General features: G+C 43.3%; 1 long non-coding RNA gene across 2 annotated transcripts; it reads left to right on the top strand.

The window, feature by feature from the left end:
• LOC128340573 (uncharacterized) lies at positions 1-26,319 on the top strand. Of its 2 annotated transcripts, none has more exons than XR_008313807.1 (3): positions 1-99; positions 20,201-20,327; positions 24,389-26,319. It is a non-coding gene; the product is annotated as an uncharacterized LOC128340573 (long non-coding RNA). The 2 variants fall into 2 exon arrangements; XR_008313806.1 differs by lacking the exon at positions 1-99 and adding an exon at positions 19,390-19,564.
• Positions 26,320-27,465: the final 1,146 nt, after the last annotated feature.

The raw sequence follows: 27,465 nt of genomic DNA, 5'->3' as shown, positions 1-27,465 counted from the left end.
GGCTGGCAAGCCCCAGGAAGAAGGCTGGCAGTCAGAGTGGCCACTACAGTTTTCTGCTGCAGACCCTCTTCCCAGGCCAGACAGCTCAGCCTTTGCCAGGTAGAATATGAATTCCTTTATGTGGTTACCCCCACCCCCTACAGGTAGGGATCTGCTTGCCATAGGGCTTTGATGGGGGGGGGGGAGACTGAAAAGTCTCTGAATATTTAATTTAAAACTGATTGGGAAATTTGCTGGCTTAAAAAACCCTCTAAAAAGCCCTATAAGTGGCTTGTTTCATGGCAGGAAATTACAAAAACTTCTGGAACAAATTTATTTATGTATTAATTAATTAATTAATTAATTGATTAATACACTTATGTTCAAGTTGTTTTGCAACCCAGGTCTGAGTGAGAACTGAGACATGAGTGAGAACTGTGACACGTGTTGTGCTTTCATATTTTTTCCCCTTAGGGTCAATATGGCCAACATGGGAATGCAGCACCTCCATTCCAGAGGAGATGTGTGTTAAAGGGCTTTAAAAGCCTCTTGTGAAAAACCTCCTGGAATCAAACTTTACTGAATTTGTTCAGAATTCTGAGAAAACAGACATAGGCTCACCCTGCATGGTTGAAAGTCTCCTTTGCTAATCTGCAGCAAGGGGCCCATTTTAATAATTAGTGTTTCTAGTGTGTTCTAGGCATTAGAAGTAGCACAAATATATAGTATTCAATGTATATCACTATATATTGTGAAGTGTGTGTGTGTGTATTCAGTGAAATGTATTTCTTGGCAGCATACTTATTTTGAAATATCAGACTTAGATCTTTGGAAGCCTGGGGTGTGTGGAGGCCCTGGATTTGGGGGGGGGGATTTTAAAATCTCTTCTCAGGGCCCACTCCAACCTTGCTACGCCCCTGAGCACATTCGGCTCCGCTCTTAGAGCTCTACTTCAAAAACGGAGCACAATGCAGAGAGCTTCACGATTGAAAAGGGAGCTGCATCTGCTGTCCACAGAGCCACCACCGAGTATTACTTGCTGGCAGACTGGAAGTCGCTTAGATGAACTTCAAGCTCAAATCCTTGGTTTTGCAAATACACCATATGAAAAAGGAATTTTTGACTTGGAAATAGTTGTGCCTGAAAGGTATCCATTTGAGCCTCCAAAGATGCGCTTCCTGACTCCTTTAAAAAAAGGTTTTACTCCCATATAATTCTTCTCTTCTCATTTGCTCAATGTTGTACATCTGTTTTTTGTATGTTTTGAATGAGGACAGAAATGTGAGAATAAAAGCCCCCTGCTTACTGGGCAAAGAGGCACCCTTTTCTCTTTGTAAACCGCCCTGAGCCATTTTGGAAGGGTGATATAGAAATCGAATTATTATTATTATTATTATTATTATTATTATTATTATTAATAATAATAAAACATTTCTCGGCGGGGGGGCCCATTTAAGAATCTTGTCTCAGGGCCCACTCCAACCTAGTTACGCCCCTGCTTGTACTGTATGAATCCAAGAGTAGAGGGTCATCTTAAATGCAGAGTCTTCTTCCTTTTGAGAAAATAAGGGTATAATCTGCATTTAACCTCCATTTTTAAAGGGCTTGTCTTGAATTCAGCATAGTCTTGTATTCGGGTAAATATGGTATCTCTGTTCTAAGTGTCTTCTGATTGGGAGACTGATATTCTTAGGACACTCCCACTTTGTTCTTCTTCCTTCCCCATAAGGTAGCTAGTACGGGGTGCAGGCTTTCTATCTTTAAATAAACCTTTACTAGTTTTAGCCCTTAAACAATTGTCTCCAGATCTCCTCGTTGAGCACTTGTTCTTATCAAAATGGGTTTCCCTGCAAGGGGTTGATTCAAATTCTCCCCTACAACAAACTGTATGCTATAATTAGTATATGGTATTTTGACTATAAGATGTATGCTGATTTTAATTAAAACATACTAGAAAGAATTTGTCTTTTCCCCTCTGACCCCTGAAAATGAATAGGGTTATGAAAATATATCACTGTATGGGCCCAAGATGAAAATAAATGGAGCCCTAAAATGAACAGGGCTCTAAAAAGGATGGTGGGGGGCATGGGCATCTCTAGTACAGTACTAATTGAATTACCAGGAAATGGCACAGATGGATCTGACTTGCGTACTTGTCCTGACTGCTTTGCTTTGTTGCCTGGTGCTTTACGGTCTGTTTTCCACTTGCTCATGCCAGGAATACTATAGTTAACCTCATATACTACCTTTCTGATGTGGTATTCACATTTTGCACTGATTGGTCCTTCAGAGCAACTTTCTTTTTTCACCTTCAGCCATGGGATCTAGTGCAAGAGACATGCCAATGCATCAGGCTTTGCAGTCAGAACTGGGTGCTTTGTGACATCACCAGTATTTTTCACCAATCACTTTCCCAACCTTTCCACCCGATTTGCATGTCTGGAATATTTTTTTTTAGTAGAGCCTCTTCTCTCTTTGTACCAGTATGTTCATGATTAGCTCAATAACTACATTTTGCTTTGTATTTTGATATGTCTTACCTATTCATTACAAAGTTTTAATAGCTCACTCTTCAGTCCAAAGACTCTCAGAGGGGCTTATATAATTTAAAACACCACCAAGACCTATACACAGAATCAGTATAAAAGCAAAGTAGAAACAAACAGATCTAAAAGGTAGTTCAGGAGGTATTAATATGATGAGCCATTTGAAATTGGACTATAGCTTATGCTTTGTGTAAAAGAAGAAATTGAGAACACATTGAAAAAGCTTTTTGAAGTAGAGGAATAAATGATTATAGTTCCTTGACGAATATTTTTTCATTCTTTTCCAAATTCCCCATCACTCACATTAAACCGATCCTCATACTTACAAACCAACAAAATAGAAACATTTATAATACCATACCATTCTTTTAATCTTCTGGTGCCAATGGAAAGCATATAGTGTTCATTAATCTTAAAGTGTCACAACCATGTTAATATCAATGACCAGACAAGCAATAGTTTTAATTTTTAAATGCCACAATTTCAGACTTTACCTGATGTAATAAAAGTGATCTCTTGAAATGCATCTGTCATGAGAGCTCAGGGGAAGGCAGCCATTATAGGCGAAGACTCTTTTACCAGAAGGAAGGGACTCTGCTCCCAATTAAGATCACCACTAGCAAAAGCTAGTGCCACCTACTGGCTGGACATATTACAACAACATTTCCACACATCTTCCTCCCTTTCTTAAACCCACAATGATCTCTATTTCTCTAAGGCATACCTGTTGCTAATCCCATGCGTGGCAGCTCTCGCAAGATTTCATAAGTGAGGGGAAGGGGAGAGGAAGGTGAGTGGCCGGCGAGAAGAAGTGGTGGCCAGGCCAGCCGGGCGGAGAGAACAAACTGGGGCTGAAGTCGGGGGGGGGGGGAATGGCTGAAGGGATGGGTGGGAGAGACAGGGAGAATTAGGGGTGCAGATGCTCTACGCCAGGTCAGCTAGTTTTTATTAAAACAGCACATCTAAACAATTGGCAATTTTTAGGTCTGTTCACTCATCTCAAAACCTCAAGGGTTTCTAGATTATTCAACCAGAACAAGTAGTTAGCTGAGTACTGGTATCATTGTCATTTTTGGTGGCTGGCCCCAACACAGTCTCTAGAGAGGAACTAGGGGTTGCAGGTGCTGTTTCCTCATCTGAAGGTTGTACATTCTCAGGCGTGACAAGGATATGTCTGCGATTTCTGTTGAATGTTCCTCTATCCATCTTGACCGAATATGATCTGGGTGTTTCTCTCCTCCCTACCACTGTAGCAGGACTCTGCTGTGACCTTTCTCCATCATGTTTTATATAGAATCTGTTTCCAGGCTCTAAGTTTGGTAGTGATTGTACTGAATGTCGCCTATTGTAGAAACAGCCATAGCTGTCCTTGGCTTTGCAATCTGAAGATAAAACTTTGTGCAGATCGGGTCACTTTGGAGCCAGATTTTTCTCTAAGGTTGGAACCCATGTTCTGATATGTCTGCCCATTAACAGTTCTGCTGGGCTATATCCAGTAGCTATCAATGGTGTGGATCTGTAGCTCAGGAGAGCAAGATGTGGCTCATCCTGGTGCAAAATTTTCTTAGCAGTCTGTACTGCCCTCTTTGCTTTCCCATTTGCCCAAGGGTCGTGAGGACTTGAAGTAACATGGCTAAAGTGAAATGACATGTAAAAGAGATTGAATTCCACAGCTGTAAACTGAGGTGCATTGCCTGTTATGAGTTATTCTGGGATGCCAAAATGAGCAAAGGGATTCTTCAGTTGTGTAATGACGCTATGACATGCGGTACTGGACAAGGAATGTATCTCTGGAAACATAGTCTATGACCACCAAGTAGTGTTGGCTTTGAAATTCGCACAGGTCACACATGCAAGTCTCTTCCAAGGTCTAGTAGGCAAGAGTGTGGTAATTAAAGGTTCTTTTCGTTGAGTTGATCTGTTCCTTCTGCAATAATCACAAGATGAGATCTTAGTCTTTATGTCATTTCTGATACCGGACCACTATACTGTCTGCTTGGCATGCTCATGGCATTTGGTTAAGCCCTGATGGCCTTGGTGAATAATGTTGGTAAACCTTATTGTTCGCGGCATAACAATATGATTTCCTTTTGTTATTAATCCATCTGATTCACTGAGTTGGCCATGTTCATGAAAGTATCACTTAGATAGCTCTGAAGTGTCATTGATATACTCAGGCCACCCATTTCTTTTTCCCACACCATCTAAATGAATGAGATTGTACTATGTAGGGAAACTGAACCATTGCTTTAACTTGCCTCCAGTTTTACAGTTTGAATAAATGGATTGTGCCTGCTCTTATGTACACTTATAAGAGCATAAGCCCACTCACTAATTCAGTTGTATAGACTAGCATCTTCTTCATATCTCAGTGCTGCTTTCAATGGGTCCTCTTGGTCCTAGCCCACTCTGGATAAACCAGAATGCAGTACAATTGCAGGAGTGTTGTATTTCTGAAAGATCAACTGTACACTTAAACAGATTTGAGTCCAATTCACACAATCATGTTTTGTGCTTTTTCTGCAAGTGCTGAATGCTTGGCAAACTGATTATATGAATTTGCCACACTGAATATACATTGCTGGCCTACACATGGTAAGTTGTGTTGATTTTCGCACACAGCTCATAGTATGCAAGTTGGCAATCTGCAGCTCTCACACACATCTGCCATGATTATGCCATGCACACGTTCAGACCTTGCAAGAAAATAAATGTATATACAAATTGAAAGAAGCTCCCACAGTTGTGTAAATCGCCCTCTTTGCGAACACTGAAGAAAGCATGTTGATGTACCAGGGGAACTTGGTATAAGTAATTCTTAGAACTTACTGTGAAGGTCTGTAGCATAATTCACAGAGTGGTTCACTGGGAGACTTTGGGCCAGTTACTCTCTCTTAACTTCACCTACTTTACAGGGTGGTTGTAATGGGGAAGACCATGAGGTTCTTCTCACGATTAGTAAGAAGAGCCTGGATGGGGTTTGTGGGGAGAGCAGTGAAGCCCGCTCTCCCCGCAGACAAGCAGTCAGTCTGCTCTGGGTGGCCGAACCGGCCACCCACATGATTGCTGGCTCTGTTACATCTGGGGCCACGTGGCCCCCAGAATCTCCAGCATACCCTGTGTGAGCGCGCAGGGCATGCTGGAGAGACCCCCGAGCCAGAAGGCTGCTTTTAAGCCTCCTGGTCGGGCTCTCCTCATGAGTTGCCGTGCTGCAGAGCCGCACCACAGCAACTAACGATAAAAAAAATGGGTTTGCAGAGTGCTCGCTCCTCAAACCCGGTGTAAGGGAGCGGTAGTTTGGTGGGTTAACCGCATGGAGGACACTGGGCTCGCCTGCGAGCCCGGTGGTTCTCACGGTCCACCAAAATCAGGCTAAGCTCCCCTAGCCCGATTTTGGTGGACCATGTGAATAGCCTCCAGGTATACTTTGCAGGGGCGTAGCTAGGGGAGAGGGGGCCCGTGTTCATCCCTCTCTCTGGTGGCCCCCAGAGTGAGGGAGATAATGAAGAAATTAGGGAGGGATGGAGCTGGAGGGCCTCAGGAGCTGGGGGCCCGTGTTCTTTGAACCCTTTCGCTCAATTATAGCTACGCCCCTGCTTGAAAGAAGAATGGGATAAAATATTTTTATTTGCTCAGCACTGCACATACACCTGAATGCAGAAGCTAATCTGCATATATTGCTTGAGGGGCTGGATGGAGAGAACAAGCCCCAGGAAGCATAGGTTCCACAGAAATCAATATTTGTGTGTGGTTCCCAATCCAGAAGGGGACCTACTGTATGAACAAAAGCCTGCCTCTCTCTGTGGGTCACAGAATTGGGGTGCTTATGTATGAGAATACAACATGTTATTTAAATGAGGTGCTTCCCACTGATTGTAGCAAGCAATGGATACCATGGACACATGTGAATGTAAGGCAGCATGGAATCAAACCATGATGAGATACTGTAGCAAATTTCAAATGGGGACAATTGACAAGATGCTTGAATTAAATGAAAACCAGTTAGCCAAAGTACAGTGAAAATCCATGGCAACACCTTTGCTATTAATTTCAACACCCAGGTTCGCAATTCTATTGAGAAGAACACCCTGTTTCAGAGTATTAAGTGGAATTATCAGGTTCTTGACTAGAATTAATGAGCACAGTGTGAGACATAATCTCTTTTTTTTCCAGGCTATCACAGCCCTCTCTTAGTTGTCTCATTGTTATGACCTTGTTCAGAGCTGGGTTTGATTATATCACTATAGTAAAAGGTCTGTCACCATTTAAAGAAGAAAAAGGACATTTCAGCATGATTATTTATATGTATTACTATTGCAGCAGAAACTGAGACTGAGTAAATGGCATAAAATTATTTTTAATGATCATATAAAAGAAACACAGAAGAATCCTTATTATTCACATCTTGGTTAGATAGTGTAATTTAAATGGGTAATTATTTAAAATAATGTAACTATTAAAGAGGACACATTCAACCTTGTGCAAGGTAATTACATTAAATTACCTAATGTAAATTTTTAATTTATATTAAAAATAAAGTGTCTTGAATATGTAAATATATTACAAACCCAAGTACTGGCTTTTAAAAATTGAAACAGTCCAGTGTTTAGATTAAGCAATGAGCCACAATGGTTTCAAAGTTCCAGGCATAAGTAGATGTGTGTACAATGCAGCATAGAAATTTCCTGGAAAAACTAGATCTCTTTCAGCCACTCTCTTATTGGACCAGCTCAGTGACAAAATATATTCCACTAGGCCTCCCAACATTGGAATTCTGCATTTGTCAGACCTCATTCAGTGAGCCACATATATATGCTATGTCAAACTATCAGCTTAAACTGCCATCTAAACATATATTTAATCTGACATACGTGTGTGTGTTTTCTAGCTATCTCTCTATAGGATTCAGCAAGGAATATTAAAATGCTGCCAGTGACTCCCTGTGGTTATTAGCACCCTGATGGCTGTATAAAAAGCTTGCATTCCATTAATCAGCACCATTTGGAGAGATGATTATCTCACAATGGCCACAAAATGGCTACTTGTGTTTGCAGAAATGTCAAGGAGCGAACAAACTAATGCTCCTATTTTCAGGAATGCTGTTTGCTACATATTCAAAATGTGACAAAGAAAGGGGATAGGAGATGGAGTCATACTTATAAGAAGTGTGTATTTGTTCAGTGCCAGAAGATTCTTTAAAATCCTATTTAAGTTTCATTCTTCAGAAAATATGTAGTTCTTGATATGTTAAAGCTGTACTTTCATAAGTATCTCCATTAGACAAGTGCAGGAGTGCCTGTATAGTTAAGGTGCAGAGTAAAAACCAAGAGCTATCATTATAAGGCTGAACACTCTGTTATTTCTAAAATCCAAACCGTCTATCAAATCTGTCTGAAATTTGGGACAGAATAACTAGATGACAAGCAACACCATCTAAACTGGTGCAGGTGCACTGAGAAATCAGAGATACAGTAGTCTGAAATTGACTGAGTATGCAGATTTAATAGGTGTGTAACCTTTGTATCTTCCTTTTTTCTATGTCCCTTTAACTTTGTTCAGAAATTGGCTCTTTAGGCAGATATGTGCTTTTTTGTATGAAAAAAAAGTTTATTATTTCTAGAGATATTAGTCTTTGAAGTCTTTATTTTAATAGGCGATTCAGTCAGGGCACAAATAGGAACACACAGCAGAGGTGGGACTTGATAAATCTGATAGAATGACAGCTACCTGCCCAGCCAATTATGGAGGAGGCAGCTGTTTGTGATAAGACTGAATAAACCATTTGCCTATATGCTTGAAATTTGGCATGAGGTGAAAAGTGCCACCATCTCTCCAAATTTGGTGAAGATCTTTCTACCCCAAAGAAGTTGAAAAATGTTTTTTTTAAAATTTAACATTTTTTGTGCATGGTTGATATATTGTATTTGTGCTATATTGCTATAGCACTTATTAAACAGGTGTGGAAGCACCAATATAGTTAGAGTAAAAACAATGTCCTGTCCTGTTAAATGCTGAACATTCTTTTGGCCATACCATGTAAGCCGTTTGTTCAACCCATTTGAAATTTGGCATGGGGTGGCTAGATGAAGAGTGCCACAAATTGTTCAGAGTTGGTGCAACTCCATTCAGAAATGACTAAGGAACAGCAGCTTGAAAATGTATGCCAAATAAGTTGAAAAAAGAAAGAAAGATGATAATACAGTCCAGTTAAAACACAGCTTGTGATAACTAGCATTGGAGGGGCAGTACTGCTCTGTACTTTTATGCAAATGTGTTTTGAACCTTGTTGAGCGGTCAATCAAACTAATAAGAACATAAGAACAGCCCTGCTGGTTCAGGCCCAAGGCTCATCTAGTTCAGCATTCAAAAGGACTTCTGTTTGCTGATCTTAAATTTCGTGGCAATCAATTTCATGGGATGACCCCTGGTTCTAGTGTCATGTGAGAGGGAGAAGAATTTCTCTCCATGCATGATTTTATAGACCTCTATCATATCTCCCCGCAGTTGTCTTTTTTCTAAACTAAAAAGTCCCAGGTGTTGTAGCCTTGCCTAATAAGAAAGGTGCTCTAGGCCCCTGATCATCTTGGTTGCCCTTTTCTGTACCCTTTCCAGTTCTACAGTGTCCCTTTTCTTTGAATGTTGTGACCAGAATTGTACTCAGTACTCCAAGTGTGGCCTCACCATAGTTTTGTATAAGGGCATAATAATATTAGCAGTTTTATTTTCAACCTCCTTCCTCATTATCCTTAGCATGTAATTGGCCTTTTTCACAGCTGCCTCACATTGAGTCAACACTTTCAATGAGCTGTCCACCACAACCCCAAGATCCCTCTCCTCGTCAGTCACTGACAGTAGGGATGTGCACAAAAATGGTGTGGCTTGTTTTGTGCGAATACAAGCCAGAGTGGGTAGGTTTGGTTTTGTTCAACACGCCCGCCCCCCCCGGTTAGATTCAAATTTGAACCAGTTCTAAAAGGTTCTATACAAGGTATAATGGGAACTTGAACTGGCCCATTATCCCCTATATGGAGCACCTAAGGGCACAAAACCAGGGTGGGCAGTAGGCACCCAGGGGTGCCTACCTCCTACCAAACCCCAAAACAATCAGACACTCCTGTGGTTATTAATGAATTTTTGAATGGTTTTTTTCTTCTTCAGTTTTTGCATTTCTCCTATAGGGAATAATGGGGATTTGAGGATGCCCCATCCCCCCCTTTGGAGGGTGCCTTGGCACCCCAAATTGGGTCTGGGGAACAGCAGGTTGTGCCAGAACTCCCCCCAGGCAGCCCCAAGTTTTTTACAGGGTTTTTGTTGTTTTTGTTGTTCTGGCCTCTCTTCACAGTCTCAGAGTGGATTCTCTGGTTTGTATATAATATTATGAAAAGCTCATCTTAAGGGCTGCCCGGGGTCAGTTCTGGCACAACCTGCTGTGCCATCAGACCCACTTTGAGGTGCCTAGGCACCTCCTCAAAGTGAAGAAATGGGCCAGATGGGCCACCTCAAACCCCCATTGTTCCCTATGGGAGAAATCACATAAAATCACAGGAGTGCCCATTGCTTGGGGGTTCAGTGGCTGGTGGGCACCCATGGATGCCTACCACCTACCCCAGGTTTGTGCCCCTGACAGGCCATACTACCAACACACAGTGACACAACTAAAAAGACATCCAGCTAAGAACAAAAAAATCACCACAGAAACTGACTTACTGCTGCTGTCCATGCACAACTGCAAAGCCAAGGGTACCAAATCAAGCAGCATAGACTATACAATAGCCACACAAACCAACAAGAGACCTATCAAGACAGCAGCACAAGGCAGTAAAACCAACTGGGCATCACACAAACTGCAAAGAAAGTGGGGCAAGGCAAAAACAGTGAAGGAGGATAACTTAAAGTCACACATGCAAACCTTTCCCCACTCTGTTCTTCTCTTTGGGCATGCATTTTGCAAATATACAGCCAGGTCTGCCAAGCAGATTCTCACCACCAACCGGCTAGAAGGAAGCCAAGGAAGACTACAACCACAGTGATTTTTCTAGGCCAGAGGCTTGGCTTTAAAGAGGATTTGATACTCCCTCCTTTGGGAGCCCCCACCTTTGCCCTCCCTCCTGGCCAATAAGGGTGGCAGTTCTCAAGGACTGGCACCACTCCAGAGCCTACCAGAGACCCAGACTCATCTGTCCAATCAGGCAAAACAAGTGACACAAAATGGAGGATAGGACCTAAAATGGCCTTTAGAACCTTCAAACTGTCTCAAACAGGTTCAAATTCAAACTGGCTCTAAAAGGTTCTAAATAGAGTATAATGGGGACTCGAAACAGCCCATTATTCCCTATGTAGAGTACCTAGGGGCACAAAACCGGGCTGGGTGGTTCTACATATGAATGGGGAGAGACTGCTATGCATTGCAATTAAAGGAAAATATTATTTTAAAAAATTATTATTATTATTTTTTAAAAAAAATCCTAAAAACCTGGGGCTGCCTGGCAGGGGGAGTTGAGGCCATACCTGCCATGGTCACAGACCCACTTTGGGGTGCCCTGGCACCCCCTAAAGGTGGGGAATGGGGCACCCTCAAATTCCCATTATTCCCTATGGGAATAATGCAAAAATTGAAAATATTTTCAGAAAACCAGTAATAATTACAAGAGTGTCCGATTGCTTTGGCATTCAGTGGGTGGCAGGCACCCCTGGGTACCTACCACCAACTCCATTTTTGTGCCCCTAGGTACTCCACATAGGAAATAATGGGCTGGTTTGGGTCCCCATTATACTCTGAGAAAAATAATTTTTTAAAAGTTAAAAAATCATTACTTATTATAGGAGCGTCTGATTGCTTTGGGGTTGGGGTAGTAGTTGGCACCCATGGGTGCTTACCACACAACCCAGTTTTGGAGGATCTAACTAGTTCAAACCAGTTTGAATAGAACCAGGCTCTGTTTGGTTCGAACTCAGCCCGGTATTGCCAGTTCAATGTCATGTTTGGTTTGAGTTTGAACCAAACCGGTTAAAATTCATATATGTTTGCACATCCCCAAACCAACAGCTCAGATCTCATCAGCATATAGTTGGAAGTTGGGGTTTTCCATCCCAATGGGCATCACTTTACACTTGCCAACATTGAGCCGCATTTGCCATTTTTGCCCACTCCCCCAGTTTGGGGAGATCCTTTTGGAGCTCCTCACAATCCATTTTGGATTTCACTACCCGAAAGAGTTTGGTATCATCTGCAAATCTGGACACTTTACTGCTTACCCCTACTTCTAGATCATTTATGAATAAATTAAAAAGCACCAGTCCCAGTATAGATCCCTGGGGGACCCCACTTCTTACTTCTCTCAATTGTGAAAACTCTCCATTTATACCTACCCTCGGTTTTCTGTCCTTCAACCAGTTAGCAATCCACACATGTACTTGTCCCCTTATCCCATGACTTCTAAATTTCCTCAGGAGTCTTTGCTGAGGAACTTTGTCAAAAGCTTTTTGGAAGTCCGGGTGTACCTTGGATCACCTTGATCCACACACTTGTTGACACTCTCAAAGAACTCCAAAAGGTTTGTGATGCATGATTTCCCTTTGCAGAAGCCATGCTGGTTCTCTCCCAGCAGGGCTTGTTCTTCTATGTGCTTTACAGTTTTATCCTTGAGGATGCTTTCCATCAATTTGCCTGGAATGAACGTTAAGCTAACCGGCCTGGATTCCTGGATCGCCCCTGGATCCCTTTTTGAAAATGGGTGTTACATTTGCTACTTTCTAGTCCTCCTGTACAGAGCCTGATTGCAGGGATAAGTTGTATATTTTAGCAAGGAGGTTGGCAATTTCACATTTGAGTTCTTTGAGGACGCTTGGGTAGATGCCATCTGGCCCTGGTGATTTGCTAGTTTTCAGTTTTTCCAGACAATTTAGAGCATCATCTCTTGTCACTTCTATCTGACTCAATTCTTTAGCCATCCCTGATAAGCCTGGTTCAGGAATAGGTATATGCTCAGTATCCTTTGCCATGAAGACAGATGCAAAGAACTCATTTAACTTCCGCTGCTGGGAGTTGGTGTGGACAGAAAAGTCAGTTGAGAGTTAGTTGGGGATTTGGGTCTGGTTAGGAACAGTCTCAAACAGGAGATGTTATTTGACTCAAAGAATAAGACAGCCTGAAATAAGGACTGGGTTTCTGAGAAAGTGCCTGGTTTGGACTTTCATTTAAAGCTTAATGAGTACCTTTGCAACAAAGTAAAGTGTAACCTTGTAACACTAACAAGTACAATACCCTACAGCCTTGAAGAGCTAAACAGTACCTCAGAAACATCTGCAGAAAACAACTTTGTTGGTTTGTTTTGAACCTCTGTTCTGTGTGAATTCCGTCACTCCCCTACTCATGCTAAGCAAAGCTACATTTATCAACACAGTGAGAGACTGAAATGAATCTGAAGTATTATGGAGGCTTTATAGGTTATTTTTCCTGGTGGCAGCATGTGTAGAAGTTCAATAAAGCCTAAGAAACTTCTACAAGATAAATTATCCTCAAAATGCAGGTACTAAAGTGGATTATAACACCCCCACTGGAACCCCCACAGTCCATACAGCTCTAAAAAGCAAATTTGTTGAATTAGTTTTTCATGCCCATGTTTGTCTGAACAGTCCCCCCTCCCCCCCCAGAGTGAACGGATTGACAAATGGGTCTAAGACAGGCCTGCTCAACTTAGGCCCCCAAGCTGTTTTTGGACTACAACTCCCAGAATCCCCAGCCACAGTGGCCAAAAGCCAGGGATGATGGGAGTTGTAGGCCAACATCTGCAGGAGGGCCGAAGTTGAGCAGCCCTGGCAAAGAGAACATACCTTTGCAAGAAACTGTCAACATTAATACATGAAGTAAATGGGTCAATTCCACGAATCCATTACAGAATGGACTTACGGGGCAGAGCAACTTTCACTATACAGCCCAGCACAGTGTGGTGTGTGTGTGTAGACTGTAAGACCTTTTGGGACATATGTAAGACCTTTTGGGACATATGAAGTCTTGACAGGTCATTGGTCCATCTAGCTCAGTACTGTCTACACCAGGGCTGCTCAACTTCGGCCCTCCTGCAGATGTTGGCCTACAAGTCCCATAACCCCTAGCTATTGGCCACAGTGGCTGGGAATTATGGGAATTGTAGTTCAAAAGCAGCTGGGGGGGCCTAAGCTGAGCAGCCCTGGTCTACACAGACTGGCAGCAGGTTTACATGGTTTCAGGCAGGACTTTCCCACAGCTGTACTTTGAGATGCCATGGATTGATCCTGGGACCTTCTGCCAGCAAGTAGATTAACAGTGAGCTACAGCCCCATCCTCCAATGGGAATATCTTAAAGCACTCACATTTGGTCACCCATCCATATACAAACCAAGGAAAACTCTCCTTAGCAAAGGGGCAATTCATGCTTGCTACCACAAGGCCAGCTTTCCTCCCCAGAGATGTGCGCTCGCTGCTTCTGAGCAACTCTGAAGCCTTCCAGTGATACTTCTGACAGTGGGGCTGCTCCATGGCTTCTGAGGAGTATGTCATCACACTTCCACTGCTGCTCCCTTTGAAAGTAGCATTGGTGGCCTGCAGAGTGGCTCAGAAGCAGTGAGTATGCCTCTGTCTCAGATCGGGGATTAGTATGTGGGTCAGTGAGCACAGGTTTTGCAACTGTTTAGCCATCAGAGCTAAATAGTACCTCACTAGAGCCTCTCAAAAGAAGATTCAGGGGGACAATCCAGAAAATGTTGCAGTAACCCTGGAATGTACTCCATATTGTTATCACATCATGGCAACCAGGGGCTCTGACTAATTTTAAAGTAACACATGATGCACAGACTCATTGGTGAGTGGCAGCAGAACATTTTCATAAATATTATTGCAGTCGTTATTGCAACAAACCTGTCACAATGTCTGTGAAAGTGTTGTTGTTTTCTCACTCAGTGATGCTCAAAATTGAGGAGATACCTGAACAACCTGTGTGGATATCAATTCTGCATAATATTAGACCTAGGTCACAGCTTGCAAAAGTCTGTATAATTTCAGTTTTCCCCAAGTGAGGATACAATTCCATTTCTCTTTGCATCTCTACAATAGGTTTCTCACCTTCCTCTGGTAGTTTTTTTGTGGAAATCCAAAGCTCACGAAAGGGTGGAAGCCAAAATTAACAGAAAAGCTGAATAAAGTCAATGGGAAAGTATAAATATGAACCCATCATAATATTTCAAAGCCAAGCTGCATTTCAACACTGTGAGTGATGGCAGACGTAGCCCTTCTTCTACTGCTACCATTAATGTGAGCTGGAACTCACCACAATTTACCTTCAGAACTCGTTTCTAATACCTTATAGTTCCAAGTTGTGAGGAATTTAGAGGAGACTGGTACTGAGCATGAGCACCAATCCCAGCAAAACTATACATTTTTAGGCAGAAGATTAAAAGTTTATAGGGTAGAGTATGACCTTTAGGCAGAACTGAGCTCCAGTAGGCCTCATTATTTAAAAATTAGGCATCGCAAATCCTCCATTGTTAATAATCAGTTCTCCTATGCTCATAGCCTTGGGCTTCAACTAGTTATTTTTACTGGTATGTGTGAAAGAATCTATTTGATTTCTATTGATTTTTGCTGCTGTTTAGGTGGTCCGTAATCTTCCTCAGGCATCTATAGCTGCCAATCAAGTACACAAGGATTCCTCCCTTTTACTGCTGTTTTCATTTTATACAAGGTTAATACTTTCAGTTTTCTTTAAGAACCGAAGAATGTGTAAGAATTTCTTCTGCTTAGAGATGCACATAGGTGCTAGATAGATAGATAGATCGAAGCCTTAACTAAGCTGGTTGGGGGAGTTTTCTGTACCATCTTATGCTTTATCTCCGACATTCTGCTCTAGTGCTTTTTCTTTGTTTTCAGGTTTGCTCATCCTTCCTGTACTTCTGATGTATTTTCAGTTCTGCAATAGCCTAGCTTTATGGTTCTGATCCAAAAGCAGGCTTAAAATAGGATTAGATAAGATACTTACAATTGCCAGTGTATGTATAACATCCCCCTCCCTCCCTCCCTCCCACACACACACACACACACACTTGCACACACACACTTACTTAGCATTTGCTCCACCACAATTGCAATAAATGAAATCTCTTCTGAAAATACAATCAATTTAGGGAAAACATGTCACAGTCATAGCAAAACATCCAGTCTTCACCTGGACAAAAATCACTAAAATGTACTTTTCAATTTATTTTTTAGAAGCTTTGCTTTACCATCTAACACTTCCCTAATAAAGCGTCAGGTGTGCTAGAAATAGATTTTCTATGCCAATGATTTAAAGAGAATGAGTCATATCCAAGGCAAAGGAGAATAAAAGAAAAGTTGAAAATCTCAAACCCCCAAATAAAGACTACTTGAACTTTTGTGCCAATTCCACTGCATTCAGAAAATTAAATTTACAAGGGAGAAGGTGGCATTTTTGAGGCTGTATAGTTATAAAGCTACGTCAAAATAACTTTCAAAATTATTAAATGAAAATCAAACAATTATGCTATTATGTTTTTAGCAATAGCAATAGCACTTACATTTATATACCGCTTTATAGCCGGAGCTCTCTAAGCGGTTTACAATGATTTAGCATATTTCCCCCAACATTCTGGGTACTCATTTTACCGACCGCGGAAGGATGGAAGGCTGAGTCAACCTTGAGCCCCTGGTCAGGATCGAACTTACAGGGCGGCAGTTTTACCACTGCGCCACCAGGGGCTCCTAATAAAAACATTTACATTCTAGAGCTCTTCTCACAATCAGTGAGAAGAGATTGTGGGCTGTCTGTGGAGAGACCGGGTTTTGCTTGCCTCCCTGCAGAAGATCTGTCTGTTCCTGGCCAGGTGGATCACCTGCCCAGATGAGCGGTGACTTGCTTGTGGCTCTCCCAGCAGCTCTGGGGGTTGGGGTGCCAGGATGCACTGCCGCACATTGCCCCACCCCCAGGAGTCCCAATAATGCACAGTGCGAGTGAACGGTGCATTACCGGGATTCTCCCTTCCCCACAAGTGTGCCAGCTGTGGCTGCAAGCAGCCACGGCTGAGACATGATTTAAAAAAAAATAAGGTTAAGGGAGTGCTCGAGCCCTTAGCCTCCTTTAACTAGGTGGCTGGTTAGGCAGGTTTGCCGCTGTGCAGCCACTGGGATTGGGTGCAATCGTGATGGTTCACATGAGCGTGCAAAACCAGGCTGGGCTCCATTAGCCCAGTTTTGCACAGTCATGTGAATAGCCTCCCTGCCTTTCTGGATGAATGCAAGGGTGCCCAACAGAGCTTACAACCACTACAGTGAATAATAACAATTAATAACAACAATTAATAATAATAGCAATAACAGCAACAACAATAATAAAATACAATTTTATTTAATGTATTTAAATGACAATAAACAACCAAACAAAAACAACCTCCCATGAAATGACAAAAACAGAAGACAATAGATAATCAAAGCAAAAACCACAAAATATAAAATATAAGGAATCAGATAAAAATAGAATAAATAACCAGATTAAATATCCAGCTAGCCAAACCCTGCTGAAACAAAGGGAGCTTCCAAATCCCCGAAGAAAGACAGGGAAAGAACCCACATGGGTTTCCCAGGACAGGAAGTTAGACAGTCTGAGTGTGATCTGGGGCGGGGGGGTGGGAGTAGAAACTGGCATAAGAATAGATTTATATGGTTATCATTACAATAAAGCTAGTGATGTGCCTATTTCCACTTGTGAAATGTTGAAGGATATGAGCTTTGCTCATCTGCTTTGGTAATCTGGAATAATTGGCTCTGCATGCAATTTATTACCTGCTTTCCATTTGTGGCATGCTTGCACATCACCCCTACAGGTTGCTTGGCTATGTCCCTGAATTGTTCACAGGCATGGCTCTATTTTCATCAGTGAAATGCATTTCCATTGAAATAACGTGGTTACTAGCTTTATTTATTTATTACTATTTATTAATTATTTATTAGATTTATATACCACCCTTCCAAAATGGCTCAGGGTGGTTCACAGCATGATAAAAACAATTAAAACAAATTAACAATTAAAATCAAACTATTAAAATACAATAAAACCAATAAAACAGCTAAAAGCCCTGAAAATCAGGGCAACAATTTAAAACAGTTAATCATTTAAAACCCTGGAAGGCCAAGCCAAATAGGTAGGTTTTAAGGGCTCTCCTGAAGGACAGCAATGATCTCAAATTACGAATTTCCTCTGGGAGTGCATTCCATAGTCCAGGAGCAGCTACAGAGAAGGCCCGCCTCTGCGTTGCCACCAGACGAACCGGTGGCAACTGGAGACGGACCTCTTTGGATGATCTTAACGTGCGGTGGGGATCTTGTAAAAGAAGGCGCTCTCTTAGATAACTCAGACCTAAGCCATTCAGAGCTTTAAAGGTAATGACCAGCACTTTATATTTTGCCCAGAAACATATCGGCAGCCAGTGTAGCTGTTTCAAAACAGCCATAATATGGTCTCTCCGGGTTGCCCCAGAGACCAACCTGCCTGCCACATTCTGAACTAACTGAAGTTTCTGGACTATGTACAAAGGCAGCCCCACATAGAGCGCGTTGCAGTAGTCGAGCCGGGAGGTTACCAGCTGATGCACCACTGTTTTGAGGTCATCCTCTTTGAAGAATGTTGAATCAGCCAAAGCTGATAGAAAGCACTCCTGTCCATGGCCTCCACCTGAGATACCAGGGTGAGGCCTGGGTCCAGGAATACGCCCAAGCTGGAGTATACTCCCAGGAATACTCCCAAGTTTATTTATGGAACATTATATAGGGAGGTGCCTGTTGTATGCTATCCAGTAATCTTTTTTGTTATGTTGTTTAGAAGTTTGTCCCAGTGGGGATCCTGTAAAGAGTGTGTGTGGGGAGGGGGCGGTAAAGCCAGAAAGGAAAAGGGAGAGAAAGGAGAAGGAGAGAATGGCATTGTTTCTGAATAAACACTTCGTTAAATCTACATAAGATAACTTTTTATTTGTGATGGAAGTAGCTGCAAAACAATTAGGCTATTCATATGCATGTGCAAAACCAGGCTAAGGGAGCCCAGCCTGATTTTGCACACGTGTGTGAAGTGCTGGGATCGGCCTGTTCTCAATGGCACCATGGCGGCAAACCCGCCTAACTAGCCACCCTTAAAAATGAGGTTAAGGGAGCGAACTCTCCCTTAACCTCGTTTCCCTGGTTGTGTGTCAGCCGTGTGGTGCATTATCAGAGTGCTCGCACCATGTATTATTGGAGCTCCAGAGGGTGGGGTGGTGTGTCTTGGCACCCTGACCCTCGGAGCTACCAGCAGGAGCCGGTGCTCGTCTGAGCGGATGATATGCCTGCCCAAGGAGAAAGAACTGTTTGTCTGTGGGGAAGGTACGTCTAACCAGCCTTCCCCACAGCCCACCCTTTAGCCCTTCTTGCTACTCGTGAGAAGAGGCTCAGTGCCTTTCCCCCCTAACAAAATATGTCCCTCTCCCAAATATTATCGTTTAAGAAGTCTATCTCTGTACACAGGATCAGGGTCAAAGGTTTGTACTCCTGGGCAGTTCCAAGGGCCCTGGACCCCCAGAGGGCCCAGTCTTGTTCTCAGAAGTGCCTGTCCACAGCCCACCTTCATGGACGGTGATGGATCGGATGCATGGATCAGAACTCTCAGCCAAGCGAGATGCTCCATCTTTGCCTCGGCCCAGATGTCCTATCCACAAATCAGTAGCTGCACTCAGAGAAAGCTCCCACTTGAAGATGGGGGGAAACTGGAGGAGGTGACAATGGAGCATGAGAAATAAGAGAAGGTGATAAGGAAGCTGTGGCAACAGAGTTCAGTTTTGTTTTGTTAGAGACAGTGATGGAGATGGAGGCGGCGGCAATAGAGTCTGGTGCTTCTCCTTTGCTGTGGAGGCATGTGTGTGAAAGAGTTCACAGAAGGAGAAGAGGAGGCATGGATGAAAAACTTGGTTGCTGCCTATGGCAGTGAGGAAAAAAGCCAACAATACCCTACACCCTCAGTGTAAAGGTAGGCTGTGACCCTTAGAGGAGTTCTAATGTACAAGGGTACCCATGAAGGGCACTTTACTGAAGGCCCATTGAGGCTGGTGCAGGCCATGTTTAAACATCATTTATGAAAAATTTAAATGGGGGAGGATAGAAGGACTTAATAAAATCGTGCTAGAAGGAGCTATCCATGTTTCCTTAAATCAAAATGTAAATTAAAATATACATATAGCTATATTTATACAGCACTTTTCCTAAGTGCTCAGAGCATATATTAACAAGTAATCCTTGTTAATACATATTCACATGTTAATATATGTGAATATATAATATAAGTACTCCTAACCACCATCGTGTAAACTAAGTCTGAAGAACAGTTATTGCTATATTAAATTTGTGGTTCTGAGGCTGGGGAAACAATGGCTTGCCAATGGCCAGATGGAGCGAAGAAAGAGAGAGGCCTCAAAGCTGGTGCTTGAAAATAGTAATCTATGTTTGCAAATTGCCCAGTATATATATTTTTTTAACCAAAAGTGTTCATCAGGGATAAAACATTTTCAGGTGTCTTATTTTGGTATAGGAGCACATAAGGTCATATGATTGAAAGCCGTGGTATATATCTCTTAAATAAATAAGACTGTTTTCTCCCTTACCTAAGGCCAGCCTAAGATGTGTTATTGACTGAAGAGGCCTCCGGATGACAGGTGAATGATGGAGCCGTGCCATGGTGGTGTGCAGGCTACTCTGGGGAGCACCACCACAGCAGGAAGGTGGCGGTCACACAGGTAAAGATCCACAGCTTTACTTTTAAAGGTGCCACTCGCCACCATCACAGCACTGCCTTAAACTCCCAGACTGGTTTGCAATTCAGCCGAACCGAACCAGACCTGTTTGCTGGACCACGGACCGGTCCAAATTCAGGCCATGGCCTGGACCGCAGTCCATGCACACCCCTACTTTGCACCTCACCTCAAGCAGTGAAAGGCAGTGAGCTGCCCCTACAAGGGCTCACTGTAGTGGGGAAAAGGGTCTGTGGCAAGTTCCTTGCTCAGGGCCCACTGAAACTTGGTGCTGGCTCAGCAGCCTCATTCTGTCCTAGAATGTTGGAGAAAGGAGCAAGTTGCCATCAGCCATTCGACCATCAGTCATTGGAGGCAGGCGCGAACATTGGAGGGGTGTGCAAAATTGGTTTATTTTGACTTGCTCTACACTCGCAGAGAGAATGAAGGAGGAAAAATAACAACTCACATGCTGATACATAGCATAGACTTATGAGAGTGGAGCAAGAGCTCTGTCCTTGCAAGGAGCCAGTAAATGAGTTATGCATGATGCTTGGCTTGTAGCCCATCATGAGCAGAGAGGGATGGGAACATGATATTTACTTCTCTCCCCTCCCCACAAAAGCCCCTTTCTCTGTCTGGAATATGTACCTGAGGGCTGCATGACCATAATCATGAGGAACACAATGAAAATGTTGCTAGCACAACCACCTGTTCTGGGAAGCAGCGACGCTGCCTTGGGACTCCATAGTAGCCCTGGCACAGAGTGTTAGGTGATGGAAGGCAGCATATCATTACGCCAATGAGACAATAGACGAATTCAGATGTAACACAAAACTGGAGGTTGGCGAACCTGTGGTTTCAGTTTTGAACTGTAAATCACACCGCAGACATAATTCCAGTCATGATCCGCCAATCTCCAGTTCCAAGAGAGAGGAGTCCCTCCCTTCTGCTTGACCACTGAGGCTGATCCCAGCAAGCTCCATAGGCAGACTGTGGGCAAAGTGTCAGCATGTCAGTGGAGCAACTGTGAATGGCCACACTCTTGTAGGGGGTGTGCCAGGTGTGATTGTGCAGTTTCAGAGCTGTCCACCTGCCCTCAGCATGAAAGGGCATTTACATCCCTTTAAATGCCATGACAGCACTTCTTGCCACCCTCCATAGAGCCCTGCACCTAAATAGTCCCACACATGCATGATTTCGGGGTGGGGAGGCTCTCCCTGTTACTCAGGAAAGGGAAGGGAAGGAACATGAAGATAGATAGACAGACAGACAGACAGACAGACAGACAGATAGATATAATTGAGGGCCTGGAAGTGGGGCCCTTGGCCCCACTTCCCCAACCTTTCTGTGAAAAATATAGAATTTGGCTGCTTGACAATCCCTGGTTGGGGCTGCCTTTTAACTCTGACCCCGGGAACACTCCCCCCACCGGCTATCTGTTCCCCTCCTGGCATTGCTTATGTTGCCCTGCTTATGTTGCCACCTGGAGTGTTTGTGCTTGTGAATATACATAATTGTCGCTTCATTTTCGGGGAGCAAAGCACTTAGTGCCCATCCTGTCATCCCGTCCCCTTTCCCTCCTGCTTGCTAGGTGGTGGGGGCGGGGAGCAAGGGACAGAGTGGGAAGGGGGGATGCCACTGTGTGACTGTGTTGCTTCACATGCTGACAAGCTTGGGACTGGACGTGGTGGTGTCCTTGTTGCCAGGCAACTCCCTAGCTGCATAGGTGACAGGAGGGGTGGGGCTGCTGTTTGGAGAGGGGGCCAGTGAGAAGCACTGCAGCCGTGGAGCAGCTGCATTCCCAGGAGGGTCTGCACCGCCGTCTCTATGACTGCGGTTTGAAAATCTGCACAAAACCCTGGTTATGGTGGCATCCAGGATCAGATGTAACATTTCAGCCACCAAACCAGAGGTCTTGGCAGCAAACCTTTGTGCAAACCAAGGGTTCAAATTGGAGTTTGGCAAGGCAAACTGTGGTTTTGTTTTTGGCTCGAAACCGTGGTTTCACAAATTTGGACATAATGGAGTTCTAAGCTCTGCCCCGTTTAACTCCAGTTTCGTGTTACATCTGAATTTGGCCATAGTCATGACTAACGTAGTCTGAATACTGCTTAACAGTAACACCAAGAGTAGTAAGTGCAAGAATCACATGGAATGACACAGTTATTCAATATTTTTAGCCTACCTTACTTAAGGAAAGTAAGCTTATGAGATCACTCAACATACTGTGTGTCTGTGTGTCACCTTTGCCATGTCTGGACCAATATGAACCAAAATTGTACAGTTTTAGGGACACATAGGGACACCTCAGTGGCATAGTTTGTGATTATGTCATCCACCCCAATTCAAGCTGGCAGATGCAGGACCGTTTGAGGCGCAAGTGAACACCTTAACCATTTTGAACCATATTTGCTACAGCTGTAGGGACAGATAGGGATGCCTCAGTGGCATAGTTGGTAATGATGTCATCCACCCCAATTCAAGATGGTAAATGTGTGAACTTTTGAGGCACAAGTGGGCTAACTTTTGAACTGTCTAACCAATTTGAACCAAATCTGATACAGTTTTACTGAATGATTCATATGGACATCTCAATGGCATAGTTTGTGATGATGCCATCCACCCCAATTCAAAGTTGCAGATGTGCAAATGTTTGAGGTGCAAGTGGGCTAATTTGTGAACTGCCTGCCTGATTTGAACAGATTTGCTACAGCTGTAGGGACACATCAGGACACCTCAGTGGTGGAGTTTGTGATTATGTCATCCACCCCGATTCAAGATGGTGGGTGTGTGAACGTTTGAGATTCAAGTAGGCTAACTTGTGGACTGTTTAACCGATTTGAACCAAATTTAGTACAGTTGTAGTGAGTTTCCCAGACTACGGGAAACACCTATATCAGGCAACAGTGATATAGGAAGATGCTGAAAGGCATAATCTCACACTGTGCGGGAGGAGGCAATGGTAAATCCCTCCTGTATTCCAACAAAGACAACCACAGAGCTCTGTGGCCACCAGGAGTTGAAACCGACTCAACAGCACACTTTACCTTTAGTGAGTGACTCATAGGGACACTTCAACAGCATGATTTATGATGACGTCATCCACGCCAATTCAAGATAGCAGACGCATGAACATTTGAGGTGCAAATGGGCTAACTTATGAATTGCTGAACTGATTTGAACCAAATTTGCTACAGCTGTAGGGACACATAGCGATGGCTCAAGGGCATTGTATGTAATGATGTCATCCACCCCAATTCGAGATGGTGAATGTGTGAATGGTTGAGGCACAAGTGAGCTAACTTGTGGACTGCCTAACCAATTTGAACCAAATTTTGTACAGTTATAGTGAGTGACACATAGGGACACCTCAATGGTGTAGTTTGTGACAATGTCATCCACCCCAATTCAAGATGGTGGAAATATGAACGTTTAAGACTGAAGTGGGCTAACTTGTGAGGATGGTAATTATCAATTAAGATTATAGTGAAAGGAAAGTAGGCAGATTAGTTCTTACCAGAACAACTTGTTTATAATTAATTTTCTGCACCTGTTCTAAACATAGACACATCGAGTAAATATCTCCATATTGGTTATTGTATCTCCAACATTTCTGTTGTTTTTACTACTGCTGCTGCTATATTATTTATTATATTATTATTATTATTAGACAACATTGTGTTATTTTTAAAAAATGGTGCACATATTTTTGTTGGCAGAGGATGAACTGAATTAAATAAGCTGTGCTGGTTTGCAGACTTGCAGACTTTTAATAGCATTTACTAGGCTATGTATTTAGTGTTACAATGTATTCAATGTCCATATTTCTATCCTTTTTGTGCCAAATTAAAAGTGAAAAGAAAAAGGGACTAGGCACAGCTGAAGCTATTTTTAGAACTGGTGTAGGCCTCGTTTTAAGTGATAATACACTAAAGCAGCCCAGACTGTCACATACAGAAGAATAATTACAATCAGCCTCATGAAACTTTAACACAGAAACTGCTGCATTATTTAGAACATTAATGTGGTTTCAGGAAAAGTAATTACTGGTTATCTATTGCCAGAGACATCATTTGCTGTCTAACTCCAGGGGTGCTGTCTGAGCTGGGATCAAGGCAGAACACAGTGAATATCTGAAGTTGGGCTACAATCAATGCCTTCCTATGTTTGTTTCTCTGCTGTAATGAGTTTAATCTAGGCTTTTCAAAAAGCAAAACTAAGGGGGAAAGTGGAATCACAAAACCAGCTGCTCACACACTGTTCCTTGGGCTTGGGGAAACCGGCTAGGTAGCTGGAAAAATTACTGCAATGTCATTTCCTTTCATTACAATGCACGAACCTTTTCTCTCTCTTTTTGGTCACATTATCTGGCAGATATTACTGGATCTGCCTCATTATCTAAAGCTCCCTGACATCCATGCATGCAAGCTGTTAAGGCAATTCAGAAAGAGTGTCAGCTAAACTGTCTTGGTCCGGATTGAATCCTTCCTTCCCATTAAAGGAATAATATGTGGCCTATCTCCACTCCTCTGCAGTGTTTGCAAGCATGTGAATAGAACTGGTCCAGTAGATTCTTACTTATTTATCTATTTTATTTATTTATTTATTTACTTACTTGATTGATTGATTGATTGATTGATTGATATTACGCCCTTCGAAAAATGGCTCAGGACAGTTTACAGCAAGATAAAACAAAACAACTAAAATAAAAACTAAATAAATTAAACAATAAGATAAATTTAACATTAAAAACTACCACTAAAAATGTAAAAACATTAATCTAATCAAAGGCCTGGGTGAATAAATGTATCTTCAGTACCTTTTTAAAAGTTGTGAGAGATGGGGAGGATTTTATTGCAACAGGGAGTGCATTCCAAAGTCCAGGGGCAGCAATGGAGAAGGCCAGTTTCCGAGTAGCCGCCAAATCAGTTGGCAGCAACCACAGACAAACCTCTCCATATGATCTTAACAGGCTGTGGGGCTCATGGTGAAGAATCCATTCTCTTAAATACCCAGTGCCTAAGCTGTTTAAGGCTTTATAAGTAATAACCACACCTTTTATTTTGCCCGGAAATGAAGGCAGCCAGTGTAGTTCTTTCAACACAGCAGTGATATAGTCTCTCCTAGATGACCCAGAGACCAACCTGCCTGGTACAATTTGGACCAATGGTAGTTTCCATACTATGTACAAAGGCAACCCCACATAGAGCACATCGCAGTAATCCAGCCTAGAGGTTACCAACATATGTACTACCATTTTGAGGCCATTCATCTCAAAAAACAGACACAGCTGGCAAATCAGCCGAAGCTGATAAAAAGCAACTCTGGCTACCACCTCAACCTGGGACACCAGAGAGAGGTTCAGATCCAGAAGCAACCCCATACTGTGTACCTGATCCAAATCGTCTCCTGAGTTCTGACCCCACACAATAAGTACCTCCATCTTATCTGGATTCAGCCTCAGTTGGTTATCCCTCATCTAGCCCATTACTGCCTCGAGGCAGGCATTTAGGGAGGTTATGCCTTCTCCTGATGATGTTGACATGGAGAAATAGATTTGGGTGTCATCAGCATATTGATAACACCCAGCACCAAATCTCCAGATGATCTCTCCCAACGGTTTCATGTAGATATTAAACAACATTGGAGACAGTATGGAGACCTGAGGGACACCATATAAAAGCTCAGATTTTGAAGAGTAACAATGGAAGCTGAGTGATTGCTTGCTTCTATGGACAGGTGTCTTTTATACAGGTACTGTAACAAGCTGGGATTAGGAGCACTCCCTTACAGAGGGTGTTCCTCATCTCAGCTCATTACCTGCATATAGTGAAAAGACACCTGGGAGCCTGAAATCTTGCTGGTTGATAGGGGATCGAATACTTATTTCCCTCACTACAATGCAAATCCATCGCTGACTTTTGGGCACTGGGCTTTTGAGGGTTTGTTTGTTGTTATTCTGTCTCTCACAGCTACAATAAACCTACCATTCCAATTATAGCCTGGTCATTTCTGTGTCAGAGGGCAAACGGACAAAATCAGCAGGGGATCAAATACTTATTTCCCCTCACTGTAGGTGCTCAACATTTTGGACCATGCTGCCAAGGTGGTGGCACACCAGGTAGTAGCGGCAAGGGTGCTCCTAGCTCTGCTTGCCTTGACCCTCAGGCCATCCCTCTTCTCTGATTTCCAACCCCCTCTCAGAGTGTGCTCTGCTTGCATCACCTGGTGCTACCCCCTCTTCACTCTTATGTTGGAGGGAAGGGGCTTGACTAACCCCAATTATAACAGTGCCAGCGCAAGCAGTAAAAGTTGACTCTGTTAAAGAATAGCTCGAGACAGCTGTTTAAACTCCAAAAGCAAGTAAGCTTTATTGGGGAAGTTAGATTCTTCAATAGAAAAGCCCGTGTGCCTGCACTTTCTATCTTCATACTATGGAGGGGAGAGGGAGAGAGAGAGCAGCCACATGGCTAATGGAGTCTGCAGCAGAGCAGAGAGCAAGAAAAGTGGAGCAGAGAGGCCCCGAGAATATCAAACAGAGAAAGCCAGATCAGAGAGCGAGAGAGAGAGAGAGAGAGCGCAAGAGTGAAATAAATAGGAAGACCCTTTCTTACAGTCACTAATCCTAATGCCTCTAGTAGTCACTAGGATAAAAGGTGCCAAGAATCAATGCTCCTGGAGCTCCCCCCTCGACAACCTCTTCCTCACCAGGGTCCCCCTCTCGGGGTGTGATCTGCCTCCCCACCACATCCAGCTTTGTCCACCTACCCCTCTGCCACTGAGACTGCTCCATCCTTCTGTGGGGTGCTTGAAAGGAGGGGAGCAGGCAGTGGACAAGTGTAGTGCGGTGGGGTGGGTGGGCATGAGCAACAGGCAGGCTTGTTTTCTTGACTGTCTCTGCTGCAGGAGCAGTGTTGAGGACAGAGGGACAGGTGGGAAAAGTTGGGTGTGGTGGGCAGGCAGAGTGTGCCCTGGGAGGAAGCACTGATGAAAGAAAGAGAGAAGGGGGGGGGGGCGGCACCAGGGGGTGAAGCAAGCAGAGTGGGAGGGGAAGGGCAAGGGGAAAGAGAAGGGGGTGGCACCAGGGGGTGAGTAGAGTAGAGCATGTTCTGGAAGGGGAAGGAGGAAGTGAAGAGAGAAG

This window comes from Hemicordylus capensis, chromosome 1 (genome assembly GCF_027244095.1).
Source record: "Hemicordylus capensis ecotype Gifberg chromosome 1, rHemCap1.1.pri, whole genome shotgun sequence".
Lineage (NCBI taxonomy): Eukaryota > Metazoa > Chordata > Lepidosauria > Squamata > Cordylidae > Hemicordylus > Hemicordylus capensis.
This window is presented reverse-complemented; position numbering and strand designations above follow the sequence as displayed.